The sequence below is a fragment of the Nicotiana tabacum genome, chromosome 3 (assembly GCF_000715075.1).
Source record: "Nicotiana tabacum cultivar K326 chromosome 3, ASM71507v2, whole genome shotgun sequence".
Taxonomy (NCBI): domain Eukaryota; kingdom Viridiplantae; phylum Streptophyta; class Magnoliopsida; order Solanales; family Solanaceae; genus Nicotiana; species Nicotiana tabacum.
In genome coordinates, this window is record NC_134082.1 from 98,310,651 (window position 1) to 98,325,972 (window position 15,322).

Genomic DNA, 15,322 nt, shown 5'->3' on the forward strand with positions numbered 1-15,322 from the left:
TCGTAAGACCATATTTTACCTTCTTTAGATTCTATATTATACCTTCCATCTTATTGCTCTTATATTTCCAACCATTCGGCACTATTTTGTCAAACTCATCATGTTCATCTAGGCAATTGTAGAACTTGAACGGTTTCCTTCTGTTATCATTTTCCTGCTCTAATTCAATACTCAAAGGTGAGTGGTCTGAAAACTGAGGATCTAGAACTTGTACTTATATTGGTGCCATTTCTAGAATCCATTTGGCATTCACTATCCCTCTATCTATTCTACTATATACATGGTTATAGAATTCCTAAGACATAGATTCTAAGAAAGCAAGATAGGAGTTATAATGAAAAACAAATAACAAGATTACAACTCAACTACGGATACACATAGACTCATTGTGAAATTGATCCTTTAGTGGAGTTGTCTTCTTGTTCTTGACACACGTGTGACTACAATGCTGGATAAACACTTTACTGCTTGAGAGAATATCACTAAATGCTCAAGTAAATATCTTGTGCCTTTCACCAGGTTGTTATACCACCAAAGACATCACAATGGTGATGTCAATTCTTGGTACACGCTTCTTCCTAATGAGAAGTGACTGTCACACTATCTTCTGCATTGTCCCATGTATAGTTGCAGACAGTCACTTTCTGCATAGAGTCACTTTCTGCATTTGCATTCCAGTTGTTGTTGACTTGTACTTCTGTAAGAGAACACCAAGGGATCAGGTCCATGTTGTGTTCCTCTTTGTAGTAGTTCATTTGCTGAAGATCAGACTGGACTTTGTTCATTTGAGATGTGTACCAAGTGAGTTAGGTTCTCTATATAGTTCTTAACAATAAGTTTGTTAGATCATCAAAACATAAGAAGCATAAGGCAAAGACATTGAAAACCTATCAATTTCCCCCTTTTTGATGATGGCAAACTTAGACTTTGAAAGTATTTGTTTAGAGCAAAAATAACCAGATGAGGTACCAGGAACCTCACAAGTTCCCCCTGACCTTTTGCGTTTGATTCCCCCTTAATCAGATCCCCTGTTTTTGAATCAATTTTTCACAAGTTCCCCCTGACCTTTTGCTTTTGATCCCCCGTTGACAATACATACACCTACTATGATAGTGCATACAATACTCACAATGCATGCACTAATATCTACTATCTATTTTTCCCCTTTTTGGCATCATAAAAAAATTATACAACCAGGCAAATAGCATAAAGAAGTCTAACATATCCAACTCATGCCACATATGTGCACATAACATGACAGAAAAGAGAAGCCAAAGGAAAATAGCATTGTACAGGCAAAAAGAGGAGTTGTTGCATTGAGATTACAATGGACTGAGCAAAACAGGAGCAGTAATGGTGAAATCATGCATGCCATCAGCCACAAAACATCATAACAGAAGATCCTGGTCACTAAGGAGTATCTAAGAGGCACTAGAAGAGGAAGACTAGGAGAGAGAAGCAGCAAGGATTTTGAGAACCAGGTCCAGTCGGCAATTGTAGACAGCTACTTTTCAAGCAGTTTTTCGCGAAGCTTATCATTTTCCTTTGTCAAGCGGGCAACTTCTTCATTAACAGAACTGGTTCCTTTAACCGCTTGACTGAGCTAAGTTTCTAGTATTGCATTCTGAGCCCTCAACCTTCTGATCTCTTCAGAAGTAGCATTTTGAGCATTGATAAGCTGAGAAATGGTCGAGATGATTCCACCAACCCTTTACATGGATCAACCCTTTCTCCACATTGTCCCTCAGAAAATGATGCCTCACATAGATGTGCTTTTTTTTAACTGGATTCTTGACCAAGTTGAGTGCACCGGTGTTGTCACATAAAAGAGTCACACCATCTGTAAATAACCTAAAATCCCCTAGTTGTTGCTTAATTCGTAGGAGTTGAGCACAACAGGATGTTGCAGCAGCATATTCTGCTTCACCTGTTGAAAGAGCCACCGCATTTTGCTTCCTTGTGCCCTAAGAGATGAGACGTGATCCTGGCAAGTGAACCATTCTAGAATTCTTTTTCCTGCCCACAAGATAACCTGCATAGTTAGCATCGGCATACCTAATGATATTAAAACTGTCACATGATGGGTAATACAGGACCAGGTCCTGTGTTTCCTTAAGGTATCTCAAACTTCCTTTGGCAGCTTTCAAGTAAGATTCCATGGGATTTGATTTTGGGTTCTGTCTGGAATAGAAATACAGAAGAGGCTAGGGAAATTTTTATTTTTTTGGATTTTGATTCTTGTTTAAATCCAGAATGAAGATGAGTGATTGTGTTATCAAATATATGGGAGCTTTTGTGTTTCCAAGTAGGGACTAAAGTTTGATTAGTGGAGAAACTGGGTAAATTAAGTGGATTTCCCTACACTCCTTGTTCTACTACTTGTGGAATACCTTTCACTGCATCTCCAACAGTTTCTTCAGCTTCAATAGTAGTAAAAGATGTACCAGGTTCCTTGTGAGAAGTGAATGAGAATGTTGCATTGTTTTCACCTGTCTCTTTTATCTAACTCATCATATAAACCTTCCTGAGCTGGTCCTTCCCATTGTTTAGAAAATAGTATTTGCATTCAAAGTTTCTAAGATGAGTTATCTTTGGTTTTCTTCCATTGAGCAACTCAACGGAGGTTTTGTTTAGGAGGGACCTGATTATACACCTGTTCACCAAGTAGCAAGCCTTGTTTATTGCTTCTGCCCAGAGATTTTTGGTGATTCCCCTGTCAATGAGCATAATCCATTCCATGTTTTCTAGAGTTTTGACCTTCATTTCAACAACACTATTTAGCTGTGGAGTCCTTGGTGCTGAGATGTTGTGAGTGATCCCATTTCCATTACCAGACTCATCAAATCTTGGCATTGACATATTTTATCCTGTGGTCAGATCTGATACGTGCTTCCTTCAATTTCGTCTCCACTTGGACCTTCCTAACAAGTGTAGCACATACTTTAAAAGTATCTTCCTTTTCTCTAACAAGCAGTGTCCAGGTGGATCTTGAATTTGGCAGCCCACGAACCAGGTTCTTCTGAATCAGTTCATTCAGAAGTGAGAACCTTGAGTGTTCCAATCCTTTAAGCCAAGGTTTTGCATCATTATCAACATCTATAAGCAGTTTGTATCACCGGTTTGTAGGGATTTAAGGTCAAGGAAGTAGATATTCTTATTTTTTTGACGACTACGACCACTTCACCAGTTACCATATTGGTAATTGTGCGCATTTTTATAAGAACTCAACTTTTCTCCCTTTAACACAGATTTGAGACACACCCAAGAGACTGTGCTTCAGGCAGCTCACATGGAACACGTTCTCAATTAAGTGTGACACAGATTTTCTATCTTTTCAACACTGAGAATGTAACCCCCCCCCCTTACATTTTTTTAATATATATACAGGATACATTTCCTTTTCTGCAGGGCTTTTAGTGAGAGAAAGTCTGCGGTGTTTCCAGTCATGTGTTTTTAGCATCCATTGTTCATGAACTATTTCAGTCCACTTCTTCTCACTGTTCCCTGCACATATAAATCATGAGTTAGATTTAGGAACCCAAACTAGTTTGGGTACCTTGTTATGAGAGCAGGGATGGATGAGGACTTTTCTAGTCCATGCAGGCAATATTCGTTTCTTGCGAGCGATAACTGGTCCCTCTTTAGTAGTCACTTTTTCAATAAACACTTTGTTTTTCTGAACAAATTGAACCCTGGCCTGGCAGTTTTCTTCGAAGTGCCCATTGTCCCCACAGTGGGTACACAGCCAGTTATCAGGAACAGTGACGTACTTGCGGTGAGGGATGTAGGGAGTTTTCTCCTTATGGAACCTGATTCCCTGCATGTTTCCACTATTGTTAAAGTACATGGCAGTGACAGCATCTGAGGACCAAGTCCTTTTCAGAGATTTCCCGAGATCAATTTTTAATTTCTCTAATTCAGCTTGAAGTTGCCTATTTTTCTCAAGTTCACCACATAGACTAGTTTTCACATCATTTAATTCCTTCTCAAGCTTGATGTGTGTCTTACTATCTACTTCCTTACTTTTCCCAAAACTCACAGTCCTATGTTCTGAATTGATTCCCTCAATGGTTTCTTCTAGGTTAGTGATTATCCTCAAAAGGCCATCCCTCTCTTGCTCACTAGCTGCAATTTTCTCTTCTAGAATGTGTTTCTCATTGCTAAGACCTTCTATGGTTTCCTTCAAATAAACAACCACTACCATCAGGTCATCTCTCTCATCTTCTACACTATTTATTTTTTCATTCAAAACATTCTTTTCTTTTTCAAGATTAGTTATGGTCTCATTTAGATACACTACACAGACCACCAGATCATCTCTAGATTATTCAATTTCTCCTAGTTCTATGGTTAGGATCTCCTTATCATTATCAAGGCTATAATATGCATCAATTAGAACATTTTCTAATGACCTTAACTTCTTAGAATATTAGGACTTCAGATTTCTCTGAACATCCCTGAAATTTACCTCATCATTTTCATCCTCTTCATCAACGTCAAACTGAGCCGTCAGCGTGAACAGTGAGTCATATTTCGTTAATTTAGTTTCCACTTCCATCATGGAGCTATTTTCTGTATTTGGTTCCTTTTAAGATTCACTAGAGGAGTCTACCCAAGCAGCAAGAGCCTGCTTCACAATATTGTCAGTTGCACTTTTTTGACTGAATCGTTTGTCTGGAACCGAGTTCCTTTTTGCTGTTTTGTCAGGGTTTTGTTTGTTTTACTCCTATTTCAAAAGTGAACAGTCTTTGATGAAATGCCCTGACTTTCCGCACCTGTGACAGAGATCATTGTTCCTTGCTTTACTTGAACTGCCCCTCTTTGGTATACCACCATTCCTTCGAACCATCTTTTGAAACCTTTTAGTAAGATAGACCATATAACTTTCTTCTTCACTTGAGTCATTGTTTTCATCCTTGAGTACCAGGTTCTTTTCCGTCTTTGAGTCTCTCCTTTCACTATCTTTCTTCCATTTCATTTCGTATGTCTTCAGATTAGCCTCATCCATGGTTAGAGTTTGTAGATCTTTAGCTTTAGTGATGGCATTTACCTTACTCTCCCAAGAACCAAGTAGAACACTGAAAATTTTCCTTACAAGCTTGTTTCTAGGAATAACATCTCCAAGTGAATAAAGCTCATTTATGATAGATGTGAATCTTGTGCGCATATCCTGTATAGACTAATCATCCTTCATTCTGAAGAGCTCATACTCAGTGGTGAGCATGTCAATATTGGACTGTTTAACTTGAGTAGTTCATTCGTGTACAGTTTTCAATGCTTCCCATATTTCTTTGGCAGAATCACAAGCTGAGACTCTGTTATACTCATCAGGTCTTATACTACATACTAAGATTTTCTTGGCGCGATAGTTCTTTTCTATGGCTTTTCTGTCAATATCACTGTACTTCTTTCTGTCTTTCGGCACCATTGGTCCAGTTTATCCAAGCTTCTTCATAGGAACATGTGGACCATCACAGATGATGTCACATATTTCTGTATCTTCGACCATTATAAAATCATGCATACAAGTCTTCCACCAGCCGTAGTACTGGCCATTGAATCTAGGAGATCTATAGGTTGATTGTCCTTCCTCAAAGTTGCGTGGAGCAGCGATTGAGATCTTTTCTAGGTGTTATCCTTTTAGAAAGAACCTGCTCTCATACCAATTGATAGCTTATATAAATCCACCAAACTATAGAGCACTTGATCCTCTATGAGTTTCTACTGAGAATACTTATGAAGTAGTAAGTAAAAGAGACAAAAGATTTTTACGTGGAAAAATCCCACTCAAGGGGACAAAAACCACGACCTACACTTGTAGGTTTTCAACTTCACTAACTTGTAATCTCACTATTATAAGTTACTTTATAATGACTCTATTATAAAGACTTCAACATAACTAACTTGTGAAACTCTTACCACAAGCCACTTTCTCACTCTCTAGTTACAAAGACTTTAACTTATGACTAACACTAGTCATAACACAAACTTAGAGGGTTTGTGATTTTTGGGTTTCCTAAAATATAGCTTCTAAGAAAGCAAGATAGGAGTTGCAATGAAGAACAAATAACAAGATTACAACTCAACTATGGATACACATAGACTCATTATGAAATTAATCCTTTAGTGGAGTTGTCTTCTTGTTCTTGACACACTTGTGACTTTAATGCTTGATGAACACTTTATTGCTTGAGAGAATATCACTAAATGCTCAAGTAAATATCTTGTGCCTTGCACCAGGTTGTTATACCACCAAAGACATTACAATGGTGATGTCAATTCTTGGTACACGATTTTTCCCAATAAGAAGTGACTGTCGCACTATCTGCTGCAATGTCGCTTGTATAGTTGTAAACAGTAACTTTTTGTATACAGTCACTTTCTGCATTTGTGTTCCAACTATTGTTAACTTGTACTTCTATCAGAGAACACCAAGGGATCAGGTTCCTGTTGTGTTCCTTTTTGTAGTAGTTCATTTGCTGGAGATCAGACTAGACTTTGTTCATTTGAGATGTGTACATAGTGAGTCAGGTCTCTATATGGTTCTTAACAATAAGTTTGTTAGATCATCAAAACATAAGAAACATAAGGAAAAGACATTAAAACCTATAAATGTTCCCATTTTTTATGATGACAAACTTAGGCTTTGAAAGTATTTGTTTAGAGTAGAAATAACCAGATGAGGTACCAGGAACTTCACAAGTTCCCTATTACCTTCTACTTTTGATTCCCCCTTAATCAGATCCCCTATTTTTGAATCAATTTTTCGCATGTTCCCCCTGACCTTTTGGTTTTGATCACCATTGACAATACATACACCTACCATCATAGTGCATACACTACTCACAATTAATGCACTACTATCTACTATCTATCTTTCCCCCTTTTGGCATCATTAAAAAAATACACAAGCAGGCAAACAGCATAAAGAAGTCTAACACATCCAACTCATGCCACATATGTACACACAACATGACAGAAAAGAGAAGCCAAAGGAAAACAGCATTGTATAGGCAAAAAGAGGAGTTGTTGCATTGATATTAACAATGGATTGAGCAAAACAAGAGCAGTAATTGTGAAATCCAGCATGCCATAAGCAAAGATATAAACAAAAATGGAAACAGCAGCCATAAAACATCATAACAGAAGACATTGGTCACTAGGGAGTATCTAAGAGGCACTAGAAGAGAAAGACTATGAGAGGGAAGTTGCAAGGGTTTTGAGAACCAGGTCCAGTCAGGCATTTGCAGACAGCTGCTCTTCAAGCAGCTTTGCGCGAAGCTTATCATTTTCCTTGTCAGGCGGGCAACTTCTTCATTAACGAAATCGGATCCTCTAACCGCTTGACTGAGCTGAGTTTCTAGTATGGCATTCTGAGCCCTCAACCTTCTGATCTCTTTAGAAGTAGCATTTTTAGCATTGATCAGCTGAGGAATGGTTGAGACTTTTCCACCAACCCTTTCTACGCACTCACATTTTTCTAGAGTGGTTTTAGAGATGGTTTGCTTGTGTGTGCCTACTCTGGGATTGCCCAAAAAGACCTTGTAAAATTTAAACACTTGAGTGAGGAGAAAGCCATATGGTAGCCCATGATTCCCACCTTTAAAGTTTGCCACCTTTGGCATATGATCTATCATGATTGCTGGCAAATTGATTGGGAGTGCCTCCACTAAGACCAGATCAGACTTTGTAGCAATAGACCACCTCTCAGAACGAGGTAAAATCACCTTGTTAACTAGATCAAAGAGAAGTTGATACTCAAGAAGTAGTACCTTCTTATGCACCTATTCCCCCTACTGAATAGCTTGCTTTTTCATGATAGTTCTCCTAAAGTTGGAACCACAGATACCTTTGTCTGAGGACATTCCTTCACATGGAATTTGAAGAAACTTTCCCCAATACTGAAGCGTCAAGTATAATGTCTACTCCATTTCTAGCGCATAAATTTGATCCCCCTCAACAGTGAAGAGAGATGCATAGAAATTATGTACCACATCTTCGTACACCATAGGCATGTTCTCCTGAAACAAGTGCTCACATTGCTAAAATTCCACTATCTCCAAAATTTGCCTTATACCAGCCATCTTTGAAATTGCCGGATCAAACGTACGCCCCTACAAGACTTTCTGAGTTCTCAATCTCTCCTGTCAAAGATCGTTGTCACTAGGTATGGTCTCCAGAGAACCGGGTTCCCCTACAGTTTCCCATTTTTATTTTCTAGATCCTTCAATAGACTTCCCTTTCCAACTTGCAAGCCCTACAGTATCTCCTTCAGACATAGCTTGCTCAACTATACTCTTCTTAGACTTACTGCTACCCATCACGGATATTCCACTTTGTTTTCAATAACTTCATCGGAATCTCCATCCACAGACCTGTGGATTTTTATAGGTCATTCTACTAAGGAACTGAGTTCCTTTAGAGCATCTTTGTCAACCTCATCCACTGGAATACTTCTGTCAGTCACAAATTCCCCTTGTTTCATTACCCTCTTCTTCCTTGTCTTGACACTCCTCTTACTTTTCTACAAGGTATACTCATAGCCCTTTTTCTGCTGCAACCTGATAGTGGGTGACTTGGAAGAGGATTCTAAGGGCTTAGGATAATCAAGAGGTTCAGGAGTGGGTTTACCTAGAAACGAATCAGGTTCTCCAGCAGGTTTTCTTGGGACAATTTCATTGGTTAAAGACTCGAAGAGCACTATAGGTCTTTCATCAACTAGGATGGAGTTTCTTCCCCCTGATACTCAGACAAGAGATATGCTCCTTCATTCATCAGACTCTCAGCAATGATAGCCATGATGTTATGCGCTGCTTCCTTTTTGGTGACTCTGTAAGAGCCATTGAGTCCAAAATGGAGGAATTCAGATACTAATCAGGATCATCCTCAGAGACCTCTAACACCTGAGAGGTAACACCTCCTGAGTGTTCTTTAACGAGGTCAGAGGGATAAGGAAACATGGGGTTTTCAATACATAAAAGGGAAACAGGGTTTAACAGAAAAGGAAAAACTATAGGAAGTGAGGAGGAAACAGGTGTGGGTACAGTGACATTGGAAAGAGTGGAATAGTGAATTTCTGGAGATGACTTTAAGGATGATAGGGAAGTGGGAGTGATGTTAATAGTGGGAGAGGGAAGCGATCGTTCGATTGCCATTATAGGAGTATTTGGTGGGTAAATAGAGTGAGAGAGAAGTGAAGAGAAAATCATAGAGATACAGAAGAGATGAAGGTTCATGACTTGCTATGAGGGAGAAAAAGAGTTTTATCTGAAGAAGGGCTAATGATGAGAAGAGAGAGAAATGGATTCTGAACAGTCCTGAAAACGGCAGTTGGTTTGTGGGAAAACGTTATCGTACAGAGGGGATGAAAGGATTTGAAAGACAAGACATGACATGCAGACTTTGAAAAGTCGAATGATGTGGCAGTTGAATTAATTTTGTTAACCTTTTTTGAGAAAGCATGCAAAACAATACATTACTACTAACCTGTGGTAGAGGAACTTGATGCCCTAACAGTTTTTTTTTTTTTGAAAAACATTTTAGCAGCTCTTCTTTCGCAGTTCATAATTGTACTTTTAGCTTCTATGGTCATCAAGCGTGTTTACCTGCAACGGTATCAATGTAAGTTAGGCTTTGCTAGAAAGCACTTTTGCTAATTTTACCTGAATGTGATTTTTGTAGCCAACTAATGGAGAATCAGGTTCTCTATTAGACTTTAATAACCCCAGCTTCACCTATTTCTTTCAAAATGTTCCCTACACAAGGCTTTGGTGAAGATATCTGAAATTTTGTCTTCTATGCTGTAGAACTTTATACCGATCAACACTTTCTCCACATTGTCCCTCAGAAAATGATGCCTCACATCAATGTGCTTGTTTTTTGAACTGGATTCTTAACCAAATTGAGTGCACCGGTGTTGTCACATAGAAGAGTCACACCATCAGAAAATGGGAGCGTGATTTTTGCTTCACGAAAATTACTCCAAAAGAAATTAAAAAATAAAACAAAATTTTCTTGGTGTACAATTTAAGATTTGCGCGGCATTTTTGGATAATTATTTGTGTTTTTGTCTGTGAATGTTTATCCTGTTATAATTAATTGAAATAATAAAAAATAAGTGGCATGTGCACTTAGGATTTTTATTTCTACAATTAAGAATTAATTAAACCATAATTTGGTTTTAAAAGAAGGAAAATCACAAAAAATATGTAATTGTTGTAAGTTTGTCATTTAAATGTGCCATTGTGTGATTTTATTTTTAATTAAATATTTTAACTTGTGTGTTGTTTGTTGTTAAGGGTTAATTAATATATTTGTAGATCAATTTTATTTTACAATTTATTTCTAGAGTTGTTGTTAATTGTTAATTAAAAGAAGGAAAAGAAAAGAGTTAAAATAATTAGGTGAGTCGGACTGGGCCAGGCCAAAATCAGGCCCAAAATACAATGCAATGACCCAGTCCATTATGCCTGATCTCTCAGATAGCCTAAACGACGCCGTTTAGGCGTCTTCAATCTGAGCCGCTGATCGAACAGATCAAACGGTCCAGTGCAGCCCTGGCTTGGTTTGAAACGACACCGTTTCAAGTGTTTAATCCGAGCCATCAATTTTCTTTGATCCAACGGCCTCAAGTCCTCACCACGACCCGATCCACTTCACCCCCGGGCCAACCCATTCCCCAACTTAAACCGAATGACACCGTTCAGTTAAGTGAGTTGATCCAGGCCGTTGATCGTGCTTGATCCAACGGCCAAGATCAATTCCCCCTCCACTATATAATCCTAATACCTACCCCAGCCCCCCAAACCAAACACCCCCCCCCCTTTTCTTCCCTGTTCATCGTCTCTCAACTCAGAGACGAACTAGGGCTAACCCTAGCCGCCACCTTACCCCGTCGCCTGAAACCCGGCGGCATCAATGCCGCCGGCCACCACCTTAACACCATAAGACAATCTGACCACCCCCGTTCCAAATATGTTACTCGTTTGGTTCGAATCTTCCCCCATCTTCTCGAATCTTCATTTGAAGATTCGAGGCAAACGGAAACCTACACCAACCAACCCCAAATTCATACCAGGCAACCCCCAGACCTCCCTCATACCATAAATAACTTTGGTCCCGTTCGAATCTGCCTAGAAACGTTCGAGCCCCAAATCGAACGTAAGAACCCTAGAAAACCAAAACACGGGCTTCGTCCGAAATTAAGAGGGATTTGGAGTTTCTAACTGACCTTAGTCCAGTTTTCTCAGTTGAGAACACTCGATTAAGGTCCGTTTGATCCAAGTCCAAGTTGGTCCCAAGGTCGTCTGTTTCTGATCTTTGTCACTGAGGTATTTTTCCCTTATTTTGTTCTATTTTTGTGTTTATATCTGTTTATTTGTTTAGTTTAAGTTTCAATGATTTTTTAATTTTCGTCGATTGATTCTATCCATCTTCAATGACCTTTTATTTGGTCGAATTCTTCTGTTCATTGATTAAGTATATGTTGTAAACTGTATAATCTATGTGATTAGTTTCGTCAATTAGTTGGTTGTATTACAACTCACTGTTTCTGTCAAATGCTACTCGAATCACATATGGATTTTTTCTGATTGGTTGTCGATAATTGTTGTACATTATGGCCTGTATAATCGATTAATCAAGTATCGTCAATTAATTTGCTTGAAAAATTAGAGAAAACATGATAGTAGTTCCTGGTTGTTTTCCAGTAGGTTTACCATTTCTTTTTGTCTTCTGTGTTAAATGTGTAATGAATTGAACCTGTTGTTTTCAGTCTTGTTTATTTTAACCAGATTACTCGTTCAGTTCTTCATAGTTTATCTCATTGCCCTGATTAATACCATTTCGATTTTCTTCTGTTCTTCTACCTTAAATCATTGTGTCTGAATAGGATTGTGAATTGGTTATAGTTGTTTAATCAGATTTAGTTTCAAATCTTTGTTAGCTGGAATAGATTTCAGAATTAAAAGTTTTAATACAATTGAATAATTGTATTAGGGGCAGTAATATTAAGGGGTTTCAGGGGTAATTTGGGAATAAAATAGTTAGGATAATATTTTAATGTTAGTGTTGTTGTTAGTGGGATATTAGTATCTTTAAATTAATACACTAATGGGGAATAAAAGGGAATAGGGGGCTGAAAAATAAGGAAAAGTTTTCCTTAGTGGGATTTAAAGTGGAATAATTCAGATTTTAGTGAAAGGGAAGGGGGTAAGGCAGTAAGTATAAAAAGGGGAGAGAGGGCTGTATAAGAGGGCAGATTGAGGACTGAAAGAAGGGGATTCAGAAAAGAAAGAAAGACTGAAAGAGAAAAAAAATTGAATTCAGAAAGTTGAAAAGTTGAAAAAGAATAGCCATTGTTTTCATTGTATCACTTAGAACATGAAATAACTAGCACACTTCTTCTTTTTGCTTCTGCTCTATGCTTGGGACAGTTTGTAGTTGCTGGTTATTTTTTTGTTACACTGTTGTTGGTTACTACTGCTGATGCTGACCCTTCTTCTTCCTCTTCTTGTATTGTCTATACCAGGTACATGTCTTGAATCTCAAATCATGTAGTTGTCCAGTTGGAAAGAAATGAAATGGAAGTGTACTTCATTGGAAGCCTTGAGATCGTGCCTGATAGTTTGTATTATAGTTGATTGTAGTAGTTTGGACTGTAATTAAAATTGTGTTACAATGATTTAGATTGGTTTGAACTGTTAAACTCATGGACTGTTCGGGACATTTGATCGTTTGTTAGACATGTGGTAGTTTAATTTCATTTAGTGTAATTAAGTTTTGAAAAATTAGAAGTCATTCAAAGCATAAAGCGATCTTATGATTCACATTCCTTACTCGTCTTAATAAATGGCAGCATAATCCTGGAGTCACATTGTTTTGTATTTAGTAATGGTAATTGTGAGTTAGTGTAGAGCTGGACGTGTAATTTGACTGATGGATTTGTTTATCACTAATTAGCCTAGAATAGTTTGTTGATTAACTCTGTTAAAAGACATAATTTTGAAAATTGATTCTGGACTTACATTTTAGTTGATAATTGGATATTTGAATGATTGTGGATAATTAGTTAAGGTTAATTACAACATGAGTTAGGAAGTATTATTAACTAGAAACTGAAGCAAAACTGGGCTGAACATTATTAGCATAGAGTTAATGTAGAATTTCAAACTCAGCATGTTAAGTGCATCACGTGTATGTTAACACAAAATTAGACCCTGAATTATAACACGGATACAATAATGCTGGTGTTGATCTTGCCTCATGTTGCTAATGGGCCCAGCTGAGCACAAGGTATGGCTCACGCTCTACAATGGGAACTCAGACTGGGCAGCATGTTCTCAAGGCCCAACTCACTGGTTGGTTTCAATTCAGCATGGATTGGACCAATTACTTGAGCCCAGCATTGCTAAAGGGTCCTTATTAATATGTTTTGTTTAAGTAACTCCAGTTATTTAGGGCCTCTTTTTCTTTATTCTTAGGAACAAAAATATAGAAAATCGTAGTTGCTTTAGGTTCGTCCTGTAATTAATAAAATGAGACGAGCCTCTCAAAACAAAACACACAAATTGCGGGGTCCTCGACGGACAGTTATTTTAAATGCTTAGATTTCGAGACAGGCCGCATAGCAAACTTTACGGCTTTTTCTCAAAATAACAATGCGTTAGTATCTTTAGGCGCATATTTAATAATTTTATCTTCCTAAACCCGGGTGCACATTTATGTGACCCAAATCCAAATCTCAACAAAGTTGGAACGTATCGAAAATTGCGGGTACATTTATGTGGCGCAATTCGAGATGCATTCTCACGGCGTTGCAATTCTTCTAATAATGATAATAATAAAAACGGTTTAAGTTAAAATTTGCACATAGGTTCATAATTGTATAAAAATCAGATAATTAAGCTGAATATGACAGTTGAGCGACCGTGCTAGAACCACGGAACTCGGGAATGCCTAACACTTCTCCCGGGTTAACAGAATTCCTTATCCGGATTTCTGGTGCGCAGACTGTTAAATAGAGTCATTCTTTTCCTCGATTCGGGATTAAAACCGGTGACTTGGGACACCATAAATCTCCCAAGTGGCGACTCTGAAATAAATAAATAAATCCTGTTTCGATTGTCCTTTAATTGGAAAAACTCCCTTTACGTCCCTTAGAAGGGGGTGTAGCTGAAAAAGGAGGTGTGACAGCTCTGGCGACTCTGCTGGGGATCGAACCCAGAATTTCTGGTTCAGGGTTCAAGAATTCGAGCTTAGAATAATTGTTATTATTTGGCTTTATTTATTATCTGATTTTATTACATGTTTTAACCTAAATGTGCAAAATGTTGCTCTTACCGCTTTGATATTATCTGAACTGTATATATAAACTGCAACAAAATCCCTCTCTTTTCTCTCTTGAGGAGTGCATGCTGGTCGTGACTTCTTTCTATTAGTGTCATATCCCAAAATAGAACGAGGATTCGTAGGAGTTGCAAAACCGGATGATCTTTTGGTTACCGGTACGCAGTTCCCATCCTCGGCTCGAGTTGTCCGCTCGGGTAAGCCTAGTCTAGAACAAACACCCAGGATAAACCTAGTATAACAAAACCTCATGCCGAATCCGTAGTAGGAACGCTTATTTGCATCATGTGCACTTGACTTAGGGGACTCAACACAGGGGTTGGGTCTGTCTAGGACAAGCGACCTGAAATGAAAAAGACCATCCTGCTGCATCCTGTTTGTTTTACACATTTATTTGCTGCAGACTTGCATGCTGACCGGCTTCTGAAAATACTGGAATATTGAAGAAAAAAAGTAGCAGTGTAGAGAGATAATTCTGAGTTACCAGCGAACTCTGCCAAAATTTTGTGAAAATGAAAAAAAATATTTTTAGTGTAATTTGTTTAAACAAGTCTTGTTGTCAGAATTAGTTTATTGTCGTGGCCCGAACTAAGCCGGTTTGATTCTCACCGAATGTGAGTTACGTAGGCATCCCTCATCGGGTCCAACCTCCCTTTTTTTGCAGAAATAGCCAAAAATGTCAAAATTTTAATTTTCGTCATAAATAAGTCGGGTGATGTCGTTCTTGTCAAAAATAGCCGATTGTTCCCGAAAGGGATGCCGGAAGGCTGACTTTGCGTAAACGGCCACTTTTAGTCATTTTTGGATTTTTTGACCGGTCGACTCACACAGCCTTAAAATCTTCATTCTCAAAGTGCTGAAAGACCGTATTTGCGAAATCGGGTTTTTATTTTATTTTTGAAAAAATATGTGTTAATTTTATTTTTGAGTCAAATAAGTCTTAAATTTCAACACCCTAATAAATGTGCAGAATGAG